At 40.9% G+C, this 27956-nt stretch overlaps 1 protein-coding gene across 20 annotated transcripts in view; it reads left to right on the top strand.

Moving 5' to 3' along the window:
- The window catches only part of NCOA2 (nuclear receptor coactivator 2), a 192424-nt gene that overhangs the window by 34350 nt on the left and 130118 nt on the right, over positions 1 to 27956 (top strand). For 4 of the 20 annotated variants that reach the window (XM_072999019.2, XM_072999017.2, XM_078393818.1 and 1 more), the window contains exon 3: positions 20935 to 21002. The exons of the other annotated variants lie outside the window; for them this stretch is intronic. The gene's annotated coding sequence lies outside the window, so the exon portion shown is untranslated. The remainder of the gene's footprint in view (positions 1 to 20934; positions 21003 to 27956) is intronic. 20 annotated transcript variants of the gene reach the window in all.

Genomic DNA, 27956 nt, shown 5'->3' with positions numbered 1-27956 from the left:
AGATTTGTCTATTTCACCAAAGAATCCTCATTCACTTATTATGAAACGGAAAGAGAGAAAATCTCATGAAAAGTATAATGCCTTTCAAAATGTTTTCTTTATTAGTACTGTAGCTAAAATTGCTCAACCTCCAGCTTATTGAAGCTTGTTACTACCAGTAATAGAAACTGTTATGAGAAACTACCTGGGAGTATTTTGTGATTATTTAACATACTAAAAGTCTACAGACTGTGGACTCCTGTTAGGTGACTGTTCATCAGTGAAAACTGGCCATGTTGACAATATGTTATAGTGAACAAACCAAAACCACAATTTATTCACCTTTCTATATGAAATGGAACCAAGTCCAGAAGTACTTTGGAAGGAGCTACATTATCCTGGCATAATTTAAACGTCATACTGCAGTAATGTATATGATAAAGCATAGTTCTCAATTATGATAGATGTCACATTGGTATGGGTCTTACAAAGAACAAATATTTGTTCCAGTCCACCATAGGTTTACCATTTGTATAGAAGCTTTTGTGGATTGTACCCTGCTACACGAGATGCATGGAATACTACTTGAGTATGAAGATTGATTGATTGATTTGATTGATTGATTGGATTTCTGTCCCGCCCATCTAGACCAAAGGTCTACTCTGGGCGGTTTACAAATTTAAAAACAATAAAATCAAAAAGATATAGGTCAAGGATGGCGAAGTATAAGAAATTAAGATATGGCAGGAGGGAAAGCCTATCCAAATAGCCAGGTTTTGTTTATTCCTGAAAACACCCAGAGAGGGAGCCAGGCGGATCTCCACTGGCAAGTTGTTCCAAAGGTGAGGGGCCAGTGCCGAGAAGGCCCTGTTCCTTGTTCTTTCCTTCTGGACCTCCCTCGGCGTTAGTCCCTTCAGCCGCCCAGCCTAGCTGGAACAAGTGACTCTGGCAGAACTGGGTGGGAAAAGGCACTCTGCCTGATATCGAGGTCCTAAACCATTTAGGGCTTTATATGTAATCGTAAGAACTTTGAAATCAATGCAGAAATGAATGGGCAGCCAATGCAAGGTGGCCAGCGTGGGGGAAATATGTTGGTACCTTTTCACTCCTGTAAGAAGTCTGGCTGCCTCATTTTGTACCATCTTAAGTTTCCACATCAGTCTCAAAGGCAGCCCGAACATAGAGCGCATTACAGTAGTCTAATCTTGAGACTACGAGCGCATGGACCAAAGTGGTGAGCACCCCCACATCAAGGTAGGGACACAGCTGGGCGATCCGCTGAAGGTGGAAATATGTGGAATGGACCACTAATGACACCTGGGTCTCCATGGTGAGCGCGGGGTCCAGATGTACACCCAAACTGTGAACCTCAATCTTGGTGGTAAGAGTCAGCCCCCCAAAGGAAAGGAAGTTTCCCAGACCACTGATGTCTGGGACACCCACCCGAAGGACCTCTGTCTTGCCTAGATTCAGCCTCTGTCTATTCACCTGCGTCCATTGATGAACAGCCCCCAGGCAGCGCTCAAGGGACGAAACAGCATCCACTGTTGTTGAGAAAAAGGAGATGTAGAGCTGAGTATCATCAGCATACTGAAGAGGAGGGATGATGCAAGCTTAGGTGAAAGGATGGGGAACCTAAAGTGTGTTCTTCCTACTTAAGGTTATGTTTTAGCATTTCATCTGAACACAGCTAGTTGTTGTTTAGTATATGTAGTCAAACAAGTTATTTGGGTCCACTTAGCTGTGGAAAAACGCACAAGGACTCTAGACTGTGGTAGTTGGTAGCACAATTTTAGCAGATAGGTTCATCTTCAGTTACCGTTACCCATTTCTTCATAGGTGACAGTAAATAAGGACAGGAGCGTTTTGCAAACAGTTTGGACGCTAACTTCTTGATCCAAGTCTTCTCACATGACTAGACTTTGAGGGAGCTTATTCACACAAGCCACTTTAGGAATGTAGCATGAACTGCAGCTAATCTCTTGATTTTATTGTAATATGACTATTTTTGCAAGTTTTTGTCTGTGCTTGAAAACTGAACATATGCTTTGTTCAAAAACATGCTAAAATGCCAGACAGTCCTTTGGATTTTAAAAAACATTTATTTTGATTCTCTTACATAAGTGATTTAATTAAGATTTCATTGACTGCAGGGTTCCATAGATATAACAGCATACAAACCAAATCCATGATAAAGCAGAAGGCCTTTGATACTGATTGATAAAATTTACTAGCTATGTCCAAAGCATCTTGCTATCCTGTAGTGTTAATGTGAGCATGAATACAGTAGCCTATGGGATGCTGTTTGTGGACTGCCGTGCCTCTTCCTGGGACCTGTATTCAAGCTTTCCAATGCATCTTGGGAAAGATATGTTAAAAGTGGACAGCTGTGAGGAACCACAGAATTGGGAAAAAACAGAGACAACTGAAATGGCGGAAACAGATTAAAAAGGGGTGGGAATAGGTCTCTGTAGTCTAAAAAGTCTGCAGCTGTACATTAGGCTGGTATGCAATGGTAAGATGATAAAACATTTTAAATACATTCTTGTAGTGTAAATATTTATTTTCTAAACTGGGTGAAGTGCCCTTGATAGACATACATTATAATCCTGATACTCTTTTCCTTGTGCACAGCAACTGTTTTCCACATATGATTGTTGAACTGTGGCAGTTGCACAAAGAGATATTCATTATTTCTTTGCACGAGCCCTATTGTGGCCACAAGGTGTGATTGAAAGCTGCAGATCACTTGAGAATGGCAGAGAGCACTGTGCACAGAGTATTTATACTATACCGTTATGAAGAGGATTCTGGCCATTATTTTAAAAGCAAGCACAATAATCACAATTTTTGTTTGATATTTTTCTTTTCTCCTCTTTTCCTTCTGTCTCTTCTTGCCCTTCTGTGAATGGGTTTATCCAATCCAGCCTCATGGTATAGACTTAGGGGGAATGAGTGAATGAATGAGTGAGTGAGTGAATGTATGAAGTCAGAGTGAAGTGACTTCAGAGGACATTTATTTTCTACAGTACCCCCTTGCTGCAAATAAAACATGGTTTTGGAATGATCAAATCAGACTCTGAGAAAGCACAGCCAAAGCCTTGTATTATTTAGTCTGCTTGCTTGCTTGCTTCCATGCTTCCAGCTTAAGTAATTTTCTGTACTGCCAGCGTTTCCTGGCATGAGGGCAGCACAGACTTGGAGCTTTTGGTTTCTTGTTGGTGTTAGAATGTGTGTGTGTGTGTGTGTGTATGTGTGTGTGTGTGTGTGTGTCCCATGTATATATACATACAGTGGTGCCTCACAAGATGAAAAAATTTCATTCCGTGAGTCCTGTCGTCTTGCAAAATTTTCGTCTTGCGAGGTACGTTTTCCCATAGGAATGCATTGAAATTTAATTAATGCGTTCCTGCCAAAAAAAAGTCTGAAAAGTCACTTACCAGGTAGGGAGCTGGGGAAGCACCATCGGAGGACTGGCAGGGTCCCCCACAGCCACAATCGCTGCTTTCAGAGGTCCCCCGCCAGTCCTCCGATGGTGCTGGGGAAGTCTTTAGAGGCTTCGGAAGTCGGCAATCACAGTTGCGGGGGACCCCCGGCAGTCCTCCAATGGTGCTGGGCAAGCCTTCAGAGGCTTCCCCTGCACCATCAGAGGACTGGTGGAGGGTCCCTGCAACCGCGATCGCTGGCTTCCAAAGCCTCTGAAGACTTCCCCAGCACCATTTTTGAATTTCCCGCCCTTTCCCCCTGCCTTTTTCCCTTCGGAGGCTTGCTGAGCACCATTGGAGGCAAGCCCCCGAAAGGAAAAAGGCAGGGGGAAAGGGTGGAAAATTCAAAAACGGTGCTGGGGAAGTCTTCAGGGGCTTGCCCAGCACCATCGGAGGACTGCTGGGGGACCTCTGAAAGCGGCGATCGCGGTTCCGGGGGACCCCCGCCAATCCTCCGATGGTGCTTCCCCAGCTCCCTACCTGGTAAGTGACTTTTTCAGTTTCTTGGCCCATAGAAATTAATTAAATTTCAATGCATTCCTATGGGAAAACGTACCTTGCAAGACGAAAATATCTTTGTCTTACAGGGCACCTAAAAACTTGCAGGAGGCTTTCGTCTTGCGAGTTTTTCATTGCCTGAGCCATTCGTCTTGTAGAGTACCACTGTATAGTGTATGTGTGTGGGTATACACACAAACACACATAAGAGATGGGCATGGATTAACAAATTTGTTCAAAAATTGCTAATTCATTGAGTCATAGTTATCTGAATCAGTGCCCCTGACTAATATGAATCAACAGTGTTTTAGTAATTTTTGATTTGTCGATTTGTTTGGCTATAAAAGGCCCTCGCTCCAGGCACCTAGATACACCACAGTTGCAGGGAAGCTTCCTCTGACTCTCCTCTACAATCCCTCCAAGTTTGGTGAGTGCCCAGCTCCAGTGCCCAGTTGGGTGGGGGGCTCAGTGTGTAGTCTGCATAATTAATTTATAAACTGCCCAAAGAGTGCTTTAAGCACTATGAGGCGGTATTTAAGCAGAACACTTTGTTTTGTTTCTTTGTTTCTTTTTGCTTCTTATAAGAGTTTGTGAAACAAAATGAATGGGAAATTTTGACAGTCTCCATTGTAATGTTTACCCTTGCTGCCCTTCCCACTACAGATAAAGTGAATGACACTGAATAGAAACAATTTCTTGTAAAGTGCTGATAAGGGACCAACACTATATTTTTGTTAGTATGTTTTTCAGTTCATGACAAAATTGATTACATTCCCAAAACACAGAACTGATTTTGAGTAGTAAAGGAAGAGGGCACTATTCTGAGCCTCTCAAGAGATTATTTCAAAGATTAAGAAAGAATAATTAAGAGAAATCATGTTTTTTTCTTTAATCTTAACAATTTCTGAAGTAGGAATAATTTTTAAGATGAAACATTCCCAGGATTAGCTTTAATTTTTCCTGTTTACCTTTTGATCTGTAATGACATTCTTAAGATGACTCAGTCTCCTGAACATTTGCTTTTGCAGTACAGAGACACAAGCAGCTGACTCAGGCTGTTTCATCTCTTCTCCCCTTACTTATCTTTTAAGTGTGTTGGTAGTATACAGATACACTGGAAATCTGAGTTACTCTGAAATGGCGGAGTTTATGCTCTGAGTTTTCTTTAAAAGAGAGTAAAATTTAACAAGAGGGTTCACAGTCTGCTGTAAAAATACCTTATAGGGAATGCTTTGTGGAAAGATTTAATTTGTTCTTGAGTTTTAGAAGACAGTGTTGTGGCCACAGCACAGACTTCTAGAACACAAATAAAATAGAGTTATTACTCTCTATTTTACACGCATTGTACCTATATGTATGTGTGTAGTAGGGTGTATTGCTGTGACTATTGCCTTTTCAGATTATGGATTTGAGTGACTGGAATTGAAATTGTGATTTAGCAACTAAATATTTTTGTTGTTTATCTCAGAGGAAGAGAAACTTATGTAGCAAACTTTATGCATCTGTTGATGTGATCCCCTCAGGTAAATAGCACTGTGTGGAAGCCTCGTCCAAAGCGACCATCTTAGCGTTAAGGCTTAGTGGAAGTTTGACTCAGCTTCACTAGGTGAAGAGATTCTCTAATGCTTTTGGTAATTTATTTGCAATGTTTACTGCAGCCAACATGCTTGTAGTGTTTCTATGCCTGAATTCATGTGTTTAATTTCGGCATAAAACAATTTGTTTCTCCCCTTTTTCTTGTTATATCCTGCCTTTAGTGTGGTGATACTTGATTGTGCTGGTTGTGTGCTTGTGATTTGTTGCCAGATAAAGGTGAGGCTATCTAAGATGATAATGTAAAAAATGTCTCAAACTGTCTTGTGCAAGTAATTTTGCTTAGATATTTTTAATAAGTCTTTTGTTTTTGGGTTCCATGCATTTCTCAGAGAGAAATATGTATAGCAATTGATTATTCCTCCTGTGTGTACTTCCGTGTAGTACTCAATACTCAGTTACCTGTGTGTGATTTTTAGATTACGCATTACTGCTTTGACTGGATTGTTGGTACTACTTGTGTTTTCCTCTCAGAGTGACATTTTAAAAAACTTTTGTATACTTACTGACCTTTGCCTTAACATTGCCTGTTAATTGATGTAAGTTGCCTCCTTATTCATTGTTCATAATTTTTAAATATTGCTTTTTAATGATGTTAGCCACTGTTATGTACTCATTGTTTTCAACTTTGAATATTGTCTTTCATTTTTGTAAGCTTCCTTGGGTCCTTTTCAAGGAGGTAGGATAAAAATCTTTTAAATAAATAAATTCTTTTGATGGCTACTTCACATAGGTATGGAAAAACCTCTAGTCAGGCTTGGCTTCATTGGTTAGTTCCCCCAAAGCAATACTCTGTGATGGTGAAAAGGCTATTTATAAATATTTTGTAATCAGAAATACTCAACTTGTTTGCCTCATCTGAATTAAAATGGATGAGGCAGTGTGTGCATTGTTTACTAATTCCCATGCTGATTTTAGTTGGATTTAGAGTTATTAATGTACATTATACTATTGTTCTTTTATTGTGCATAGAGTAAGTAAGATATGATTGGTTCTTCATGTATCCTTAGAGTGCCCACCCTCCACCACAAAATATATGGAAGTATATCAGCACATTGGTTCACCCAGTCAGGGATTAAAAATTACCATTCTTGAGAATTTATATTCAGGTTGTAGCACTTTTTCAGTTTGATAAGAAAAAACAACAGCTTCTGGATGGCCGTGCAGCATCCTTGATTGATCAGTTTACTTTAATCATTTTAAAAGGTGCTCCTAATAGTGCAAACCACATTCATAATGATGTATTATACAGTGGTGCCTCACTTAATGAGGATAATCCATTCCAACGAAATCGCTGTAGAGCGAAATCCTTGTTAAGCGAAATAAAAAATCCAATTAAAACGCATTTAAAACCCGTTCAATGCGTTCCAATGGGCTGAAAAACTCACCGTCCAGCGGAGATCCTCCATAGGGGCAGCCATTTTCGGTACATGTAAAGCGAGGAATCCATCCAAAAACACAGCAGGGAGCTATTTTACACAGCAGGCAGCCATTTTGAAGCCACCGATCAGCTGTTTTAAAAACGCCGTAATGTGAAGAATTGGTTCCCGAAGCAGTTAACCGATCCTCGCAAAGCGGATTTTGCCTATTAAAACATCGTTTTGCAGTTTCATTGTTTAACGAGGTAATCGTTAAGTGAGGCACCACTGTATCTTATAGCCAGATCTTGATTATATCTTAAGATGGCACACTGTATCCTAGACGCATGCCTTTCTGTTAAAAAAAGGTGAGATGCTTCTTGTCAGATGTTATTGTGGCACAGTGGTTAAAATGCTGTACTGCAGCTAAAACTGTGCTCACGACCTGGGGTTCAAATCCCAGGTAGCCGGCTCAAGGTTGACTCAGCCTTCCATCCTTCCGAGGTCGGTAAAATGAGTACCCAGCTTGCTGGGGGGGCAGTGTGTAGCTTGTATAATTAAATTGTAAACCGCCCGGAGAGTGCTTGTGGTGCTATGGGGCGGATATAAGTCCAATAAATAAATAAATAAATAAATAAATAAATAAATAAATAAATAAATAAATAAATAAATAAATAAATAAATAAATAAATAAATAAATAAATAAATAAATAAATAAATAAATAAATAAATAAATAAATAAATAAATAAATAAATAAATAAATAAATAAATAAATAAATAAATAAATAAATAAATAAATAAATAAATAAATAAATAAATAAATAAATAAATAAATAAATAAATAAATAAATAAATAAATAAATAAATAAATAAATAAATAAATAAATAAATAAATAAATAAATAAATAAATAAATAAATAAATAAATAAATAAATAAATAACCAGTGCTTGCATTTGTCTGTTATGTTCTGTCAAGTTGCATCCGACATACGGCAACTCTAAAAGGGTTTTCCAGGTATGTGAGAAATTTAACTTAAAAAAGAAAATGTAGGTGTAGTTTTACCAATGCCACTCTTCAGTGAGCTTCCAAATGGGGATTTGAATCAACATATCCTGTGTTTTAGTTCATATACAGATTCACATGGTACATATTTAAAGCATCTGAAAGCAAGTGTACGCTTATTCAGAGTTGTTATTATAGAAATTAGTTACTTTAATGTTCTTATGAGCAAAATAAGAGGATAGCTGAATTTTATCTGGCGTTAAGTTCAGATTGATGAATTGCTTGACCCAATAGTTCTTATTTCCATCTTGAAACTGAAGAGTATATAGCCACATCCTGTTCTGTTGAACTTGAGATATGCAGGGCCACACCAATGATTTTCACTGCTTTTCATGAATGTTTTTGGAAATATTTTTTAAAATGCCCTTTATTTGGAAGTTTGCTAGGTGATTGCTTCAGATGTGTTCATTTATTTGGGTATATTGGTCTTACTCTGTTTGGCAAAATCTTTTTCATGCCAGTGTAATTTAAAGTTATATAGGAATAAATGTGCTATATGTTATGCTGGCAACAAGACATAACACTAGTCAGTTGTGCAGTCAGTTGTGAGACCAGTTGTACAATGCAACTGTGCAAGTGCTTCATGGATAGCACTTCCATCACAGCACAATTGTAACTATTGTGGGTGCAATGTCAAGTTGCACTCTCATAGTTATTGAACAGAATTTTGCTGAATTGGCTAGCTGCAGTCAGTTGCTACAGTGCAAGGTGATGTTGCGACATTTACTATATTAGTCTTCTTCAGCATGATGCGTTCCAGGTGTTATGGACAACAGTTCTCATCAGCTTCAGCCAGCAGGGAAAATAATGAGAATCCTGGAATTTGTGATCTAAAATATCTGGATGTCACATTGTTGGGGAAGCCAGCACTGTGTGTTCCCTCATTAATCATGTAACCTGAGAAGTATTGCTTGCACTTTCAGCAAGTTGTATTCATCTTGATACATACATGTCAGAATCAGATGTAACTGGATTTATAACATTATGATATGATTTCATGGTTGACTGCAGCTGCTTGTATGAGTAATTTAATAGGAAAAATAATTATACAATAAGTTAAATAATACGTTAAATATTATCTGCATAGTAGTCCAGCTGAGATGTTTCAAGTGGTCAGCCCCACCAAAAGGACAAGATGTTGACTACTCAGCAACATCTTTTGAGGAATTTGCATGACACTTTACAGGAAAAGTTGATCGCTGTGTTTCAGTTGGTGCAGTCTGAGGATGTATGTGGACAGGATTCTTGAAGAAGTGAATGTCACCACATACGTAATAGACCTTTGCTGTTCCTAGCTTATAAAAGCAGCCAGAGATAATGGTTGAGTGGATAAGGGGAGGGGTGAATGCCTCTTTGAAGCAGGATAAAATCCTTTGGTTGATGCTTCCTTTTCACAACACGTTAGGTTTCATGGACTCTGACACTAATTCCTTGCTGTTTGTTCATTCCACCAAGCATACATACCCTCTCTGCTGGTGATCAATGTGACAAACCCAGACCTACTGGGATATGTCACACGTTAACTAAGCTGCCACCAACCATTCCCTTTAAGAAGTCACACAGACCAGGGATGGATTTTTAAACAATAAAAAGAATAAGGTTTATTTAAATACACACAGGGAAAAATAAAACAATCAGGTGAATAAGATAAAGTAACGTGGCTTAGTTTCACTCACACATACACACAGTTTGGTTCACCCAGAACCCTTAACTTGAAGCACAGACCCTGAACCTATCAGTTCTGGCTAACCAACAGACACCTGAACCTATCAGGTTGGTACTCTGACACACAGTAGTACCCTGTCTGACACACAGACTCCCACAACAGCTTCTTCTTCCCAGCTGCTGCTTCGTCACATCCCAGTGTCTCTCAGCATCTCTCAGTGTCTCCCTCTCACCACACAGGCATCACATATTTATACAGTACAGCCCCTCCTCCTGATGTCCCGCCTTCCACTCCCCATAGGATGGAACTTTCCCTCCAAACCCATGACAGACAGGTAACATCAGTGCTGTATGTAACACCTCCCCTCTTTATAAGTTGTTTTGTAGGGGGAAAGCTAACGTGCTTTTCACCAAAAAACAACCTGTATAAAATACACAACAACAGTTATACATACCATATTATACTTACTTATCCTTACACTCTAAGTTAACCATAGCAAATAGGCATTTAAACATTTATCATATACATTACATCAATTTACCTTTATTCTTACAAACCAAGTTCAAAAAAAATCAGGTACATTTTACTTTTTGTCATCATTATACACACATAGTCCATGTTTCTTTCGCCGTCTTCAATCTTCAGGTCTTCTTGATAAGGCGTCAGCAACACAGTTCACTGACCCTCTGACCACCTTCACTTCAAAGTCATAGTCCTGTAGGTTTAAAGCCCACCTCATAAGTTTGCTATTGTGGGTTTTCATTGTCTTTAACCATTGCAATGGTGAATGGTCAGTACACAGAATAAAATGTCTTCCCCAGATGTAAGGCTTGGCCTTCTGGATCGCGTAGACTATGGCCAAACACTCCTTCTCCACGGTTGCCAAATGTCTCTCACCTTTTTGAAGTTTCCTACTCAGGTAGGACACTGGATGCTGGTCACCATTCTCATCCTCCTGGCACAGAACTGCTCCTACCCCGCTGTTAGACGCATCGGTGTAGATGATGAACTCCCGGTCGAAGTCTGGAGCACGCAGGACAGGATAGTTGATTAACGCCTCCTTCAACCTCTGGAACGCCGCCTCACAGTCGCTGGTCCACGGGATGCGGTCATCAGCCGTCTTCCTCGTCAGATCGGTCAGCGGAGCCGCAATCTCGCTAAACCTCGGGATGAACTTTCTGTAGTAGCCCACCAACCCAAGAAATGATTTGACCTTTTTCTTGGTGTTGGGTCTAGGCCAATCACGAACAGCTTCTATTTTGGCCTCTAGGGGTTTTATCACTCCTCCCCCTACCATGTGACCCAAGTATTTTATTTCTGGGCTACCCAGCTGACACTTGCTGGCCTTTACTGTTAGCCCTGCTGCACTTAACCTCTGCAGCACTAACTCCAGGTGTATCAGGTGATCTTCCCAGGTATTACTGAAGATCCCTATGTCGTCAATGTAGGCCACTGTAAAGTCACTGAGCCCTGCCAAGGTCTGGTCCATCAGCCTTTGGAATGTGGCTGGTGCATTTCTGAGACCAAAGCTCAGGACTCGAAACTCATAGAGACCAAAAGGGCTGCAAAAGGCAGTCTTTTCTTGATCCCTGGGATCAATTCTTAATTGCCAATATCCCTTTACCAGGTCCAATGATGAGATGAACCGACAACCCCCTATGGTTTCAATCAGGTTGTCTAGCCTGGGCATGGGGTAGGCATCAGGAGTGGTTACACGGTTTAATTTCCTGTAATCAACACAAAACCTAATGCTCCCATCAGGCTTGTCCACAAGGACTATCGGAGAGGACCAAGGGCTAGAAGAGGGGACGATTATGTTCTCCCTCAGCATCTCGTCCAGCTCCTTCCGCACCTTGTCCCTATAGGGTCCCGTTACTCGGTATGGGGATACTGCCTGCGGGGGTGCATCCCCTGTGTGGATCCGATGCATCACTCCCCTCACTATCCCCGGCTTGTTGGAAAACACCTGTTGATATTTACTAAGCAGCATCTTTAGTTCTTGCTGCTGGTCTTGGGTGAGTGCAGGACTGATCTTTACCTCCTCTGGGTTGTATTTTACTTCCCCTCTACCCTCCCAGAAGGGTAATTCCGCTTCCTCACTCTCAGCTGCTTTTATCGCGAATAAAACCCTCTGTTCCCCTCTGTAGTAGGGTTTTAGGGCATTCACATGAACCACCCTCCTTGCTTGGTTCTCCTCCTGCTCTACTAGGTAATTCAGGTCTGACATCTTGGAAATGACCCTATATGGTCCTGCCCATTTGAGCTGCAGTTTGTTCTCTCTGCAGGGCCTAAGCCAAAGCACTTCCTCCCCTGGGTCAAAGTGCCTCTCTCTAGCTTTGTGGTCATACCATGTTTTCTGTCTGACCTTCTGAGCTTGCAGGTTTTCTGCTGCCAGCTCTAGATTTCTCCTTAAGTCATTCATCAAGGTGTCTATGTAAGTCACAACGTCTTGTGGGTCATCCTGGGTGATCTGCTCCCAATTTTGTTTGATCAAATCAAGGGGCTCTTTCACCCCTAAGTGTGCAGCAAACATGTCAGAGTGACCCCTTTGTAAGATCATGGGGCGATACTTTTCAGGTACCACCAGCTGACTTCTGATCCCATCTCCCCCTTTTGAGATATTCCTCAGGGTTTCTCTATATAAAATCCCCTTTTTCTCCAGAAATCTCACTGGGGTTTCAGGTGTTAGCTGGGCGTCAGTCACCTGTTCAAAACACTTTTGGAGAGTGGCGTCTGCCTTTTGCTCCTGTCCAAATCTGCTGTCTGTGGTTAAGGTTTCCACCACAGCTTCTGAACTCCCCTCTGCTTCCGTCTCTGGCTCATCATTACCCCCCTGAACTGTCCCTGTGGTGGCTTGTGAGCGTGTAATCACTAGCACCCGTCTCACATGTTCAGCCAGGTCATTTCCCACGAGCACGGCTGCTGGCAGAGTCGATGAAATCGCTAGCCTCCAAACTCCCCTCCAGCCTTGAAAGTTGACAGGTACCTCTGCTACTGGCAGAGAGATTACCTGCCCCTCAATCCCTGCTACCTTCATGCTCTCATTTGGGATTATAAACTCCCTAGGGATGATATCTGGATGGCACAGGGTTACCTGGGAACAAGTGTCCCGCAGCCCCCTATACTGACGGTCAAGTATTCCTACGTCCACCCCGGCTGTCTCAAACAACTGAGAATCTGTTTTCACCAGCAAGCAGCGTTTTACCTCTATAAGAGGACCATTTTCCTCAGCCTGATCAGCAGAGGTAGCTGTTCCAGACTGAGTAGCCATGGCAACAGGCTCCCTCAGTGACACTGAGTCTTGCTCTTTCTGGACACAGAACACAGCTTTTGGCTTGGTCCCACTAGAATTCTGAGGCACCATTCCTTTTAGCTGCTTCAATTTCTCACACTCTGAGATTAGATGACCCTTTCCCTGACAGAAATAACATTTTCTGGTGTATTTTGATTCTCTCTCATCTTGTTTTGGTTTTCCCTCCAAAATCTGAGGTCTTAGTTTCATGTCTGAGGGCTTCCCTTCACCATGGGCCCCTCCCCCTTGCTGGCTTTTCCCTGGTCCCTGAGAGTACTTGCTGTAGGTTTCTTTGGGTTTACCTACAGATTTCCCCTCACCCAAGGGCTTTCTTATTTGGGAAATAAAATCTGCGATCTCTGCGGCTGCTGCCACAGATTTCGGTTTCCTTTCCCTCACCTGGAATTTCAATTCCCCCTGCAGGACTGAATAGAACTGTTCCAGTGCTATCAAGTCTTTAAGCTGCTCATAGGTCTCTGTCCCTTCCTGCGATAGCCATTTCTCAAGCAGCCTCACCAATTGGGCCCCCACTTGGGTAAAAGTCTGTTCTGGCTTCTTGGTGAGGGACCTGAATCTTTGTCTCAGCTGCTCCGCATTTATCCCATGTCTGGCAAAGACCAGTTTTTTAAACTCTGCAAAATCTTTCATCAGTTCCTCAGGCATCTCGGCATAGACCTCAGCCAGGCTACCACTGATTAAAGATCGCATGATGGTCATCTTCTCAGTTTCCCTCACTGAGAAGTCCACAAACGCTCTTTCCACTAAGGAAAAGAACACCTCAGGACAATCTCCCTTGTGGTACACAGGGAATTTCTTCAGGTCAGCCTTAGACAATTGGCCTCCCTCAGAATCCCTATTGTTATTATTGTTCTGGTTCATCAGTTCCAGTTTTCTTAATTCAAACGCCATTTTCTCTCTCTCCAATGCCAATTCAAATTGCCTTTGTTTCTCTCTTTCCCTTTCCTCCATTTCAATTTGCCTTTCCCTTTCCTCCCTTCTTTCTCTCTCTAATCTTTCCTCCACTTCAAATTGCCTCATCCTCAGTTCATGCTGTTGGACTATGAGCAATTTTCTGAGTTCTGGGTTCTGCTCTCCTGTGCTGTCACCCTGCACTGAGCCAAATTCATCCTCAGAACCTTGGTCAATCTGGGGGTCTTTCACTTCACTCATTTCGGCCATCTGGCTTCGAGTCAAGGGCATAATCCCCCCTCAGAACAGGCTGCTTTAGAAAGTCAAGCCTCAAAATAAAACGACCACTTTTTTCCTTCTTGCCTCAGAACCAGCTCTCCCTAGAGATTGCTGCTGTTCTTCAGCACTAACTTGCAACAGTATCGAGTCAGAGCCTACCCCCCTCTGCTGGGCCTCTCAGCTGGCAAGCTAGCTCGCTGTTGCTACGCAGTTTTGCCTCAGCTTTTTCCCGCCAAAACTAGGCTGCCTCAGAGCACCTTAATCTAAGTCTCCCCAGTTGGCACGTTCTTCTACTAGCGCACCTCCCCGTGAGGTACACCTAGAAGATTACCTACGCGCCTCAGACTGTCCCTGACTAGACCCCCCTTGCTCTGGGCACACTTGCCAAGGCTTTGCTGGACCACTGGACAACTGGACCAGTCGTATCCCACACGCTGGACACCAATCAATGTGACAAACCCAGACCTACTGGGATATGTCACACGTTAACTAAGCTGCCACCAACCATTCCCTTTAAGAAGTCACACAGACCAGGGATGGATTTTTAAACAATAAAAAGAATAAGGTTTATTTAAATACACACAGGGAAAAATAAAACAATCAGGTGAATAAGATAAAGTAACGTGGCTTAGTTTCACTCACACATACACACAGTTTGGTTCACCCAGAACCCTTAACTTGAAGCACAGACCCTGAACCTATCAGTTCTGGCTAACCAACAGACACCTGAACCTATCAGGTTGGTACTCTGACACACAGTAGTACCCTGTCTGACACACAGACTCCCACAACAGCTTCTTCTTCCCAGCTGCTGCTTCGTCACATCCCAGTGTCTCTCAGCATCTCTCAGTGTCTCCCTCTCACCACACAGGCATCACATATTTATACAGTACAGCCCCTCCTCCTGATGTCCCGCCTTCCACTCCCCATAGGATGGAACTTTCCCTCCAAACCCATGACAGACAGGTAACATCAGTGCTGTATGTAACAGTCAGAAATAATCAGTCTCCAAAGCTATGGTTCCCTTCAAGCCAGCAAATCCATGTGTTATAGTGATAACACTCAAAACTACTAGTAGTTATTTAGTAGATAAAGGTAAAGGTTCCTCTTGACATTTAGTTCAGTCGTGTCCAACTCTAGGGCGCAGTGCCCATCCCCATCTCCAAGCCATACAGCCAATGTTTGTCCATAGACAGTTTCCGTGGTCACGTGGCCAGCGTGACTAGACACGGAATGCCGTTACCTTCCCATTGTGGTGGTACCTGTTTATCTACTTGAATTTACATGCTTTTGAACTGCTAGTTATTCAGTAGTTTATTTATTAGTTTTATTTATAAGCCATAATAAATAGCTTATAAATAAATAATATTTATTTCTCCAAACAAGGGACCCAAAGTGGCTCACAGCATTAAAAATCACACAATTTAAAAACAAGTTAAATATTAAAAGCTAAATTAATCAATATATGATTTAAAATACAATTGAAAGATGAAATCATGAAAACATTAAAAAAAATTAAAATTTCTGCTGCAATGGGGTTCCAGAATTCAGTTTTAATTGTTAAAAGCCTGCCTGTAGAGATGAGTCTTTATCTTTTTTCGGAAGGATAAAAGGGAAGGGGCCATCCTGATCTCCCGAGGGAGAGCATTCCATAGCCTGGGAGCTGCCACAGAGAAGGCCCTCTCTCCCGTGTCCCCATCAGCTGTGCTTGTGCTGGGAATGGGACTGAGACGAGGGTCTCCTCTGTTGATCTTAATTGCAGAGAAGGCACATACAGGAAGATACAGTCCTTCAAGTAGCCTGGACCCAAGCTGTATAGGGCTTTATAGGTAATGACCAGCACTTTGAATTGGGCCCGGAAACGAACTGTAACCAGTGCAGTTCTTTAACAGGTGTGTTATATGCTCCCTGTAGCTGGCCCCAGTTAGTAGTCAGTAGCAGAGTTTTGCACCAGCTGAAGTTTCCGAACTGTCTTCAAAGGCAACTCCACATAAGAGCGCATTACAGTACAGTGGTGCCTCGCTTGACGAGGATAATCCATTCCAGCAAAATTGCTATAGAGTGAAATCCTTGTCAAGCGAAATAAAAAAGCCCATTGAAATGCATTGAAAAACACTCAATGCGTTCCAATGGGCTAAATATCTCAGCGCCCAGCGAAGATCCTCCATAGGGTGGCCATTTTCCAATGCCTGTGCAGCGAAAAATCTGTCCTAAAGCACAGCGGGAAGCCATTTTACATAGCGGGCAGCCATTTTGAAACCCGAAGATCAGGTGTTTTGATCGTCGTAATGCGAAGAATCGGTTCCCGAAGCAGGGAACTGATTGTTGGGAAGCGAATTTTGTCCATTAAAACATTGTTTTGCGATCGCAAAAACCTCATCGTCAAGCGGATTCGTCGTTTAACGAGGCAATCGTTAAGCGAGGCACCACTGTAAGCCAAATGGGATGTAACTAAGACATGTGTCACTGTAGCCAAATCTGACATCTCAAGGAAGTTATCAAAGCCTTCAGAGTCTTTAAACCCCTTCTGCATGGTCAACAGTTCAGGTTACAACAGATGATTCTGCAGTTGTCTGCTATATATTAACAAACAAGCATCATACATTATCTTGTGCAGATGATGCTTATAGTTTGTCTACAACACTACTGTTGCTGAATGAATGTACCCTGTTTCTCCGAAAATAAGACAGGGTCTTATATTAATTTTTGCTTCAAAAACACATAAGGGCTTATTTTCAGGGGAGTTTTTATTTTTTTAATGTACAACAATCTACGTTTATTCAAATACAGTCATGTCATCTTCTTCTGGTTGCTACACAATGGTGGCGGGCGGGGTTTCACTTAACTAGGGCTTATTTTTGGGCTAGGGCTTATATTATGAGCATCCTGAAAAATCATACTAAGGCTTATTTTCAGGTTAGGTCTTATTTTCAGGGAAACAGGGAATGGGCCATCACAATCCACCTCCCTGGAGAACCACAGGTTCTGAACCCTTGGGCATCAGTAGCATGTTTCAGCATGCTGCTTGACTCTTCAGAATTAGCCTAAAACAAGCATGGGGAGCAGGAAGGGACTCTCTGACCTATACGTGGAATCTGGCCCACAGGGGGCTTAAAGCAGCTTGTCAGAGCTCCATGGCAAAGGGAATTCCAATTCTCTTTGAGTCTCAACCTCAAACACTAACTGAGTGTGGCTTTGCTTCTCGTCGTCTTTGTGGTGGGAAGGCAGTCATAAAGTTGAGCCACTTAGCCAGCACTTGGGGAGCAGGCTGACTCCTGATCTCATGACTCATCAGCTCACTGAGTGTTAACAAAGTGAATGAAATTTTGCTTCCAAATTCTTCACAAAGAAGACAAGGCAGGGAGCAAAGCTGATTCTGCAGTTGTAGTGCCATCTGGAAGCTCCAGCTGGTGCTTTGGTTGGGGAACCTGTGATGTTGGGAGCTTGGCTGCAGTCCCTGAAATCTTTTTGTCCATGGGGTGAAGAGGTGTGGGTCTGGCCTGTGTCTTCTCATCAGTTCCTTTGTACTAACTTAGATGAATGTGTCAATTTCGTTGTATGGGTATACTGTGTATATACTTACAATGACAATAAATTATATTATTATAATATGACAATTTATTACCTTGATGCACTTTAATAAATTTTATTTGATCCTGTGTTGTATGTTTTTGTTTTTGTTATTTATTGCATGTTGCCCCAGTACCTATTATGCACAGAGTGAGATTCATAAATGTATATAATAGGTTAAGGGAATGAAGAAATAAATTGCTTTGTAGTCAATGAAATGCACATATGCCATGGAAATAAATTTAAACGATCATCTTACCTAACTAGACTAGATGTTTATTATCTCAGCAATAATCTGTAAAAATGCATGTAGTCATTTTCACCTAATGATTATAAACAGTGATATTTACTACCACTTGTGATTTATGATAGCAGTATGTGTCTCTGTAGTGTGTGTGTGTGTGTGTGAAATTAATGCATGATCCGTTTGTATTTGACTTCTTTTGACCCTATTACATCATTAACACATTTCTTCTCCCTACACCAGGGGTCAGGGAACTTTTTTACCTTTTACCCCTCAAAAAATTTATATACGCCAACATTACCCCCTTGATTCGAAAGGAAGTAAATCATACATTATTTGAATTAAAAATATTATTGAATCTACACAGGCTGTGTACCGAACTAGCAGGATGCACCAAATTTGATAAAGATGTGCACTATTTTTGCTGGAACACATTGCACTCCAGCCATGGTGTGGTAGGGAGTAGTAAGGTGTCCAATGTGCCTAGCAAGTTGCATGAAATTTTTGCTAGCTTGCAGAGGATCATTAGTGGCTGCCAGAGTGGTGCTAGCAATGACATGCTTGCTAGAGACAGCCAACGCAAAATTGGGGGGGGGGGGGTTCCCTACCACTTTAATCATTCTATGTGTGGTGTGCAAAAAGGAACAAACCAGGCTAATCTCTGAACAAACAAACAGGCTAAAGGTCATGTCACCCACCCTGCTGCCATACATAGCCCAATATTAAAGGACCAGTGTGCTTTTTTATCATCATCAATGGAAAACTCATCAGTGGTCAGAGGATTGGAAAAGATCAGTCTACATCCCAATGCCAAAGAAGGGCAGTGCCAAAGAATGCTCTAACTACCATACAATTGCACTCATTTCACACACTAGCAAGGTTATGCTCAAAATCCTCCAAGGCAGGCTTCAGCAGTACATGGACCGAGAATTCCCACAAGTACAAGCTGGATTTCGAAGGGGCAGAGGAACTACAGACCAAATTGCTAACATGCGCTGGATTATGGAGAAAGCCAGAGAGTTCCAGAAAAACATCTACTTCTGCTTCATTGACTATGCAAAAGCATAGCAGAAAGCGAGGAGGAATTAAAGAACCTCTTAATGAAGGTGAAAGAGGAGAGTGCAAAAAAATGGTCTGAAGCTCAACTTAAAAAAAAGGAAGATCATGGCCACTGGTCCCATCACCTCCTGGCAAATAGAAGGGGAAGAGATGGAGGCAGTGACAGATTTCACTTTCTTGGGCTCCATGATCACTGCAGATGGAGACAGCAGCCATGAAATTCAAAGATGCCTGCCTCTTGGGAGGAAAGCAATGATAAACCTAGAGAGCACCTTAAAATGTCACCCTTCCCCCCGCCTTAATTCAGTTTCTCTTTTGCTTGCCTGCCTGTTCATTTTCAGTTCTGAGTAGTCTCTCTCTCTCTCTCTCTCTCTCTCTCACACACACACACACACACACACACACACACACACACACACACACCCTCACCCTCACCCTCACCCTCACCCTCCATTTTGTACAATTAAATAAGCTTGATGAAGTCCTCGGTCTCTCGCACCTTTCTTTCTTCCCTCCTTCCCTTGCTTGCTCCTTTCCCTCCTGCTGCTGCTTTGCAGTCACTTCCGGAGGAAGCAGTCATTCAGAAGCCCCGGATTGACTGATTGCCCGGGCTAATCCCCAGCTGCAACCAATTAGGGAAGCTTATCTCCCTGATCTCTGAACAACGGAGCATTTAGAAGTGCCCTGCTTCAACGAAGGAAGTAACAGGGCGAGGTGGTTTACAATTAAAGCTTTGGCTGCAGAGGGTGGGGGTGGGTGAGAGGGAGGAGGGTAGCAGCCTGCTCATTACCCCCAGGATTTTCACTTTTACCCCATTTGGGGTAATTTATCCCTGTTCCCCGACCTATGCCCTACACCCATGACTGGAGAGCTATTAGTATCAGGAGAAGTCAGTACTGTAAGTGTCAAATTGTGGAAGAGGATAATAGAGTAAGATCTTGACAGAGAATGTATCCAAATATTACTTGCATACTTCTTTAAGAAAATATGTTTTCTTTTCAGGTCTTGTGCTAATCCCTATCTCTCCTTCCCCCAGTTAAGTTTTTAAGGTGAAAATAAATAAATTTATTAGCATCTGTACTTTATGGAAATCAATAAGGACTTACAAATGGATGTGGTATTTAATGTCTTTCTTGGTTCCTTTCCTCATCATTTTAAAAGTGCCACAATTAATGAGGCTGCACATATTTTTAAACCCTGTTTATAGTATAGGTATTTAAAAAAAATAGGCTTTCTAGATACAGAGTACTTAGAAGTTGTTAACTGTTCTGTTCCTTTGGGACTGTGCAGCCTTTTGAAGGCTACACAGGCTAACTCTTTTCCTGCGATAAATGGGGGGGGGGGGGGAATCAGACCTTCATTTCAATGTTTGGCTCCACAGCCACATACCCAACTTTCTGAATATGAAATGAGGAACCTGTAGGGAACAGAACCTTGAAGAATGATTTGGGTGCAGCACATCTTTGCATCGAGTTGTACCCACAGTCAAGATAGGAACAATAACATATCCTGTAGCAAAGGAGAAACAACAAGAATATGAAGCAAATGAATCTACTATGGTTCTAATCCATTGTCTTCATTCCCAAAGTCCTTCAAATTGTGCAGTTACAGTTTGTAGCGGGCACACTGAAGCCTCTACCAACTCAGGCCTCCAGTATGTGCTCACTCCTCTTCTCAAGTAGTTGCCACCAACTTCATCCAATATTTAAAATGACAAGTGTTGTTTCAAAACAAAAACTTGTTTATTGGTTTAACAAAATAAAGTACTGTAAGTAAATCACAAAATGTTAATCAAGGTCTCTCACTCACTGACACACACAGACTCTTCCCTCACTGACTGTTTGGCTCACAGGCCCATAGACACACACCTCACTCACTCTCACAAAATCTCTCTCTAATCTCTCTTCTTTACCTCATACACCCATTTATATATTCCAGCTCCTCCCCCTTCTGCACCACCTGTCCCCTCATTGGCTGATGTTCCACTGCCCAGCTGTGACGGACAGGTGAGGGCAGGGCTGAATCCTACACAGTTATATTAAGTTGTGTTTATATTTAAGTGATGATAAACCTGTAAGGTAATATGTACATCTGTTTCAAGTTGAATCTAACATATGAATAAGTTCATCTTAACTTGTTTGTGTTAGTACTTAAAATCTACTGAAAAGTTTAATTGTATAGTTGCTTTTTCGTACAATACTGTATCTTGTTTTGTGTTCTATAGACAATGTATAGATGTGCCATATAATTTGCATTCACAGTTCTTTAGGCATTAATTGTAATTTTGAAAGAATAATGTGATGCTTTCTTGGTGAATACTTTGGAGTCTGGCCTCAGAGCACAACACTGTGAATAGCTTACTGGGACCTAGAGTTGTTGCCTTCCCTGGAGCTTCTGCAGCTGATAAACCACCATTTAGAGACTCATGATGAGCCCAGTGTAGCAGTGGTCTAAAGGCCAGTCTTTCCAGATGCAAGTTTCTTGATACTGTACTCTGGGTCTTTGTTGTCAGATAAGTCCTTTGGATCCTGTTGATGGGTGTGTCTGTTTGGAAGCTCTGAAACCTGGGCACTGTTCATTTATAGATGAACTATAGGAGCCTAATGTCTGTACATTTATTATTGTATGTAGTAAAATTAGAAGCTCATAAAGCAGTTTAATAAAACCATTTGTAGTCCAGTCCTGCTTGCATGCAAAAGTAAGTCCCACAAATTCTTTTCTACCATCAGATGCATTAAAGATTGCTGTTCTAGGTGCCATTGTATATATACTTTCCTAGAAGTAAATCTCAGCAAATTAAGAGGAGCCTGCTTCTGAGTAGACATGCATAGGATTAAGTGTTTATTTTCAGCTATGAGAATTTGCAAAATGCTATAGCAAGATTTTATACTATACTATGTATTTGTTCTAAGTATTTATCTTTGTATAATCGAGTCTATGATCACATAATAAAACTTTACTGTAGATTAAGCTGTTTGATCCAATGATTAGATGTGGAAATACATTTTTGAAAAAAAACTAGCTAACAAGCAATATATTCTTAATGTATTGTATGAGGTTTTTCTTTGTAATCATGTGATTCTTAATCAAAAAAATTCTTTGAGAGTTGGTCAATGTTTATAAATTGTTTTGTGATTGGTTATGATCAATACTGTATCAGCAAATGGAACTATATAAAGTGCCATGGGTGGCAAGATTTAACATGCAGTCATCCTCTCATTGTTAAGGAGCTGTTGTGCTTAAATTACGATGTGTTCAGGAAATGTTGGCAATACTGGACACCTTTTGAGGGCTCTGAATTTTAGACTTGATTGCTCTGATTTTTGTACGACTACATAAATATATTGATGCTTATAGCAAGACCAAGAGCAATAAAAGAAAATCCTGCAGTATTGTAACATGAATTATTTACTGGTTAGTTTGCTAGCTTGACTTTTTAACTGAGGATCAGTGTAAAGTGTAAGTTACTTGAACTGCCAGAGAAGTAGCTGTGTTAGTTTATCTAACTAATTGAAGGGGGGGAAGGGAAAGACACACTATTGTGCCACTTAAAAAAACCTAACAGATTGATTTTATTACAAGTTTTCTTGGGTCAAAGTCCACTTCAGATACTAGAAGAAATGATTTTTGAAAGCTCACACTGAAATAAATGTGTCTTTAAGGTGGCACAGTATTTACTCGCTCTCATGTTTTTCTCCTTTACTTCTCCAACTAATTGGATGGCTGACATTTATGTTTGAAAACCTGTTGTCTAGTCTGTTCTGTGCTGATTTGCAAATCCCAAACACTGATTAATATTTGAGGAACTTCTTAGAACTGTTGTTGTTGTTATTGTTGTGGCCTTTGCCAATCTCTTGGGTGCTTAATTGTTGCAAGAAGACACTTGTTGAAATATCTGGAATGGTTTATTGAGCAATAGATGCTCTGAAATCAAAAATCTGTGCTGCCAAAAAGCTGCACAGGGAATTTCCTCTTTTGATGTACTGCTTACATGTGTAGATGCTGTATAAGTACTTCAATGTGGACAGAAACCTCTGAGGTGAATGTACGTGTGACCTCTGCAGCAATATCTTAAGCATGTTGCTTTTGAATCAGATTTCCTTCACATCAGTAGTATTTTGTCAACTGTAAAAGTGTTTGTGATTTCCGACTATGACATTTGTGATACTGTTTAGTATGATGTTGTGGATGTCTGACAAGATAAGACAGTGTTTAAGGGTTTGGATAAACTTGTGCATTTAGCAGATGTCTCATCAGTAGCATGTCCATGTGTTTGTAAGTACTGTAGAACATTATGACCATTTTCTCTCACCCATACACTTTAAATTCTCGTCTTAAAAACACACAAACTAAAAATTTGGGAACCCACAAATTCTTAATTAGCTTGACATATCAAGATCTGTGTTCTATCTGAGACTTACTCTTTCAGACTCATCATTGCATTACAATAAAAAAAATTCTATTGATGTGTTAGTAAGGGATGGGTTAAAATGTATTAGCTAGATAATAAGCTTTATGTTTTTAAAAGGGTTTCTCCCTCCATTTATTTCTTCCGAAAGATCTTTTTGAAGCTAAAAATGGGGCTCATTTCAGATACTAAAGGAATTTTTCAAAAAAAGAAAAAAAGATTAAAAAGCAATTCATGCTGAAGCCTGTACTGAACTTTAATTCCTGTAAACATCTCTCCAGAGACAAATCAGTGTATTTCGGCCATGTCTGTACCTGTCCCAGCGAGCTGCTGCTGAAAACTTTCAGGCATTTGCTTTAGTAACTGTCATACAAATATTAAGAATGAAGTCCCCAAATGCATTAGTCTCTAACCTATTAAAATACATAGAAAATGCAAAATCAAGAGACTTTTTGAAACTTAGTTGGGCTTGAAATGGAAAGTGTATCAACATTCATTCCCCCCCCCCAATCTTCTAAAGTTATTTCAATTTATTGTCATTAAAATCAAAATCTCTTCGGAATCCTAAAATGAAGAACATTTGAAATTACTTGTAGAAATATGGATTTAATCACAATGTGCAGAACTATAGATTGGAATTGCCAGTGCTTTTTGTTTGCACATCATGGTTTCCTTTCCTCTGCATTCCTATTCATGTATTCTAGTTTCCCCATTCTTGCTCTGTTGTACAGTTATCTTGATTATTTTGTTAAGAGTGAGTGAGACCTGGTGTGCGCATGTGTGTGTATAAAACATTAGAAAAATAAAGAACCCTAATAATTTTAAACTTCAGTTAAAAATAAAAAGTTTAGGTTGAGGAAATGAAACCGACAATAATATATTTCTTTATTCCTCTCTTCTTTCAGACCATGGCTTTATTCTCTTGTCAGTCTGGCCCAAAATAGAGTAAAGATTTGGTTTGTGAATTAATGAAAGCTGGCTGGCTAAAGTTGTAGTAGTGGCCACGTTTGGAGATGTTACCATTTAAAAATAATATTATAATCATTTAAACATATCTCCTTAAAACAATGAGAAAATGGGTTGTGATGCTTTAGATACAATAGTGGCTAAATGTTTAGAAACAGCAAGAACAAACAAAACTAGATACAGTCATGGCCAAAAATATTGGCACCCTTGCAATTCTGTCAGAAAATGCAACCCTTCTCTCAGAAAATTGTTGCAGTTGCATATGTTTTGGTACTCACATAAGTATGCCAAAACTTATGTGACAAAACCACAGTCCTTCTGGGAGAACGTACTGTGGACAGATGAGACAAAAGTAGAGCTTTTTGGTCAAGGACATCATGACACTGTTTACAGAAAAAGAAATGAAGCATTCAAAGAAAAGAACACAGTTCCTGTAGTCAAACATGGTAGAGGTTCAAAGAAGTTTTGGGGTTGCTTTGTTGCTTCTGGCACTGGATGCCTTGACTGTGTGAACGGTATCATGAAATCTGATGATTACCAAAGAAATTTGGGGCACAGCGTAGTGGCCAATGTCAGAAAACTGCATCTCCACCAGAGGCCATGGGTCTTCCAGCAGGACAATGACCCAAAACACACTTCAGAAAGCACTCAGAAATGGTTACAAGTTAGCACTGGAGAGTTCTGAAATGGCCAGCAATGCGTCCAGATCTGAATCCCAGAGAACACCTGTGGATAGATCTCAAAACAGTAGTTTGGAGAAGGCATCCTTCAAATCTGAAGGCCCTGGAGCAGTTTGCAGAAGAAGAGTGGTCCAGAATTCCAGTAGAGAGGTGTAAGATAGTCATTTATGGTTACAGGAAGCAATTGATTTCAGTTATTTTTTTCCGAAGGGGGGCTATCAGATATTAAGTTAAGGGTACCAATAATTTTGGCCAGTGCATTTTTTGGGTTTCTGTGTGGGATTGCATTAGATTTGACTTTTCTTCTGTTTTTTTTTTTTTTTTTTTATTGTTCCAATGCAAACCAAAGAAATGAACGTGTGAGTACCAAAACATTTGGAACTGCAACAATTTTCTGGGAGGAGGGTTACATTTTCTGACAGAATTACAGGGGTGCCAATATTTTTGGCCATGACTGTATCTCTTGGTGCTTTTGTTTAGTCAAAGCAGAATTTAAAATATATTACAGATCCTGAATAAAAATGCCTTTGTCTGGAAATCCAAAGACGAGTTTCCTTGTGGAAATAGCCAGCACCAAACGACTAAGTAGGATCCTTTTGTGTTTAATTGATGTGACTGTGAGGATATATTGAAGGAGGTCCTCTAAAGATTACTTCCGCTCATGGATAGTCACATATGGAGATAAGAGATATATCACTATGTATTAGTGCTATATAGGTCAAAATCCTGTAGCATATATTACAGACACAGAAGAGCAATTATGTCATTAACAGGAGAGACAGGCAGTAATTAAAGAGTACTTCCTTTGATTCCATAGCTCCCACAACTTCCCTGCAACTCACCTGCACTTTTCTTTCAGACAAGCCCTGAAATCAAAGCAGGAACTCACTGATTTCTGGTATTCTGTTGGTGGTGGTAACATCATCTGGCACAGTGAGGTTGCTGGCAGTTAAAGAGTTGCTCCTTTCATCCTAAGGTTCGTCCACTTCATGAGCAGTGAGATCGATTGAAGGAGAATCATGCAAACTCCTGTTGCGAGCTCGCTGAAGCCTCTATTATCTCAGGCCTCCAGGAGGTGCTCACTCTTCTTCTTTAGTTGTTGCCACCAATACCAATTCAGTACCAATTATTTACTGAGACATGTGTTGCTTTGAAACTTAAACTTGTTTATTTGATCAGTAATATATAATAGGTAAATCACAAGTTGCAAATCAATCCCAGGTAGCCGGCTCAAGGTTGACTCAGCCTTCCATCCTTCCGAGGTCGGTAAAATGAGTACCCAGCATGCTGGGGGGGGGCAATATGTAGCCTGTATAATTAAAAAATTGTAAACCGCCCGGAGAGTGCTTGTAGCGCTATGGGGCGGTATATAAGTCCAATAAATAAATAAATAAATAAATAAATAAATAAATAAATAAATAAATAAATAAATAAATAAATAAATTTCTCTCACTCACTGAACTCACTGACACACAGAACCCTACTCTCACTGACTTTCTTGCTCACTGTCTCACATACTCACAGATCTCTCAAAACTGACCCTCATACTCAATACACCCTCCTTTATATCCCAGCCCCTCCCCCTTTAGCACCACCTTCCGTTCACTCATTGGTTCCTTTTCCACTGCTTAGCTGTGACGGACAGGTGAGGGCAGGGCTGAACGCTACACTCCTACATTGGAGAAAAGCTTTAACTACTGTTGGACTCCTCCTGCAGGTAACATTATTGCAGAAGTGATTTACACCTTAGGAGTTTGGCCATTACATATAATTTTCATATACTTTTCAGGAAGTTTTTATTTTGAAGGTTTCTTAACTTTTCATGGATCTGTCACCAATATATCAAATGACCTGCTAGTCTAAATTAATACAGATTTACAGTGTGAACCCTTTAAATAGATCCCTTTGTTTAGACTTACAGCAGACCTGGGCAAAGTGCGGCCCGAGGGCCACATATGGCCCGTGAGCCGCTCCTGTCCGGCCCGCCGGTCGTCACTCCAGTCCAGTGTTCAAACACTTGTTCAAGCCCAAGACAGACTGGATTTCTCTCACTGAACAAGTTGAACATCAAAACCATTTACAGTATAGCTTTTTGTCTAAAGTTGATCAGTTGCTTATCTTTTATTTTTAAGTGAAGTTGGTTCGGCCCCAGAACACAGTTCAGATTTTTCATGCGGCCCCCTATAGAAATTAATTGCCCACCCCTGACTTACAGTGTGATCCCTTTAAAGCAGTGGTCCCCAACCTTGGGACTCCAGATGTTCTTGGACTTCAAATCCCAGAAATCTTGGCCACCAGAGGTGGTGGTGAAGGCTTCTGGGAGATGTAGTCCAAGAACATCTGGAGGCCAAAGGTTGGGGGCCACTGCTTTAAAGAATTGTTTTATTAAATCTGGTATGCAGCTGTTTTCTATTTTGCATTTTTAAAAAGCAGAATGCACTGTACAAAAGCAAAAAATGAAGGGCAGATCACCAGGATGGTTGGATAAGGCTCTCATCAATGTGTTATATATTTTGTGTGAGTTCTTAATCGTGCATGTATAAAAGCATAACTGAGTTGAAATTCCAGAACATACTGTACTAATATTCCTTCCTGATGGATTAAGTGAGTTATTGGCTGTAAATCATTGCACCACAATAAGCCGGTTGGAAATAGGGTAAAAAATTGCTCATGTGATTCGTAAGTTGTGTTTCATTTTAAAAAACATGCTTAGCTTATTGGTTGCATGCTCGTTACAGAAGGACTAATATGGGATGCAGACATTCTGTATGTGCCAGTACATGGGCTAAACCAGGGATCTCAAACTCAATTTACCTGGGGGCCGCTGGAGACAGTCTGGCTGAGGCTGGGCCGCATTAGATTTTGCGCCAAGCAGAGCAAGAGCCGGAGGAAGCCGCCCAGGATTT

The sequence above is a fragment of the Pogona vitticeps genome, chromosome 4 (genome assembly GCF_051106095.1).
Source record: "Pogona vitticeps strain Pit_001003342236 chromosome 4, PviZW2.1, whole genome shotgun sequence".
In the NCBI taxonomy this organism is placed as follows: Eukaryota; Metazoa; Chordata; class Lepidosauria; order Squamata; family Agamidae; genus Pogona; species Pogona vitticeps.
Note: the sequence above shows the minus strand (reverse complement) of the source record. Positions and strands in the feature narration are given on the sequence as shown.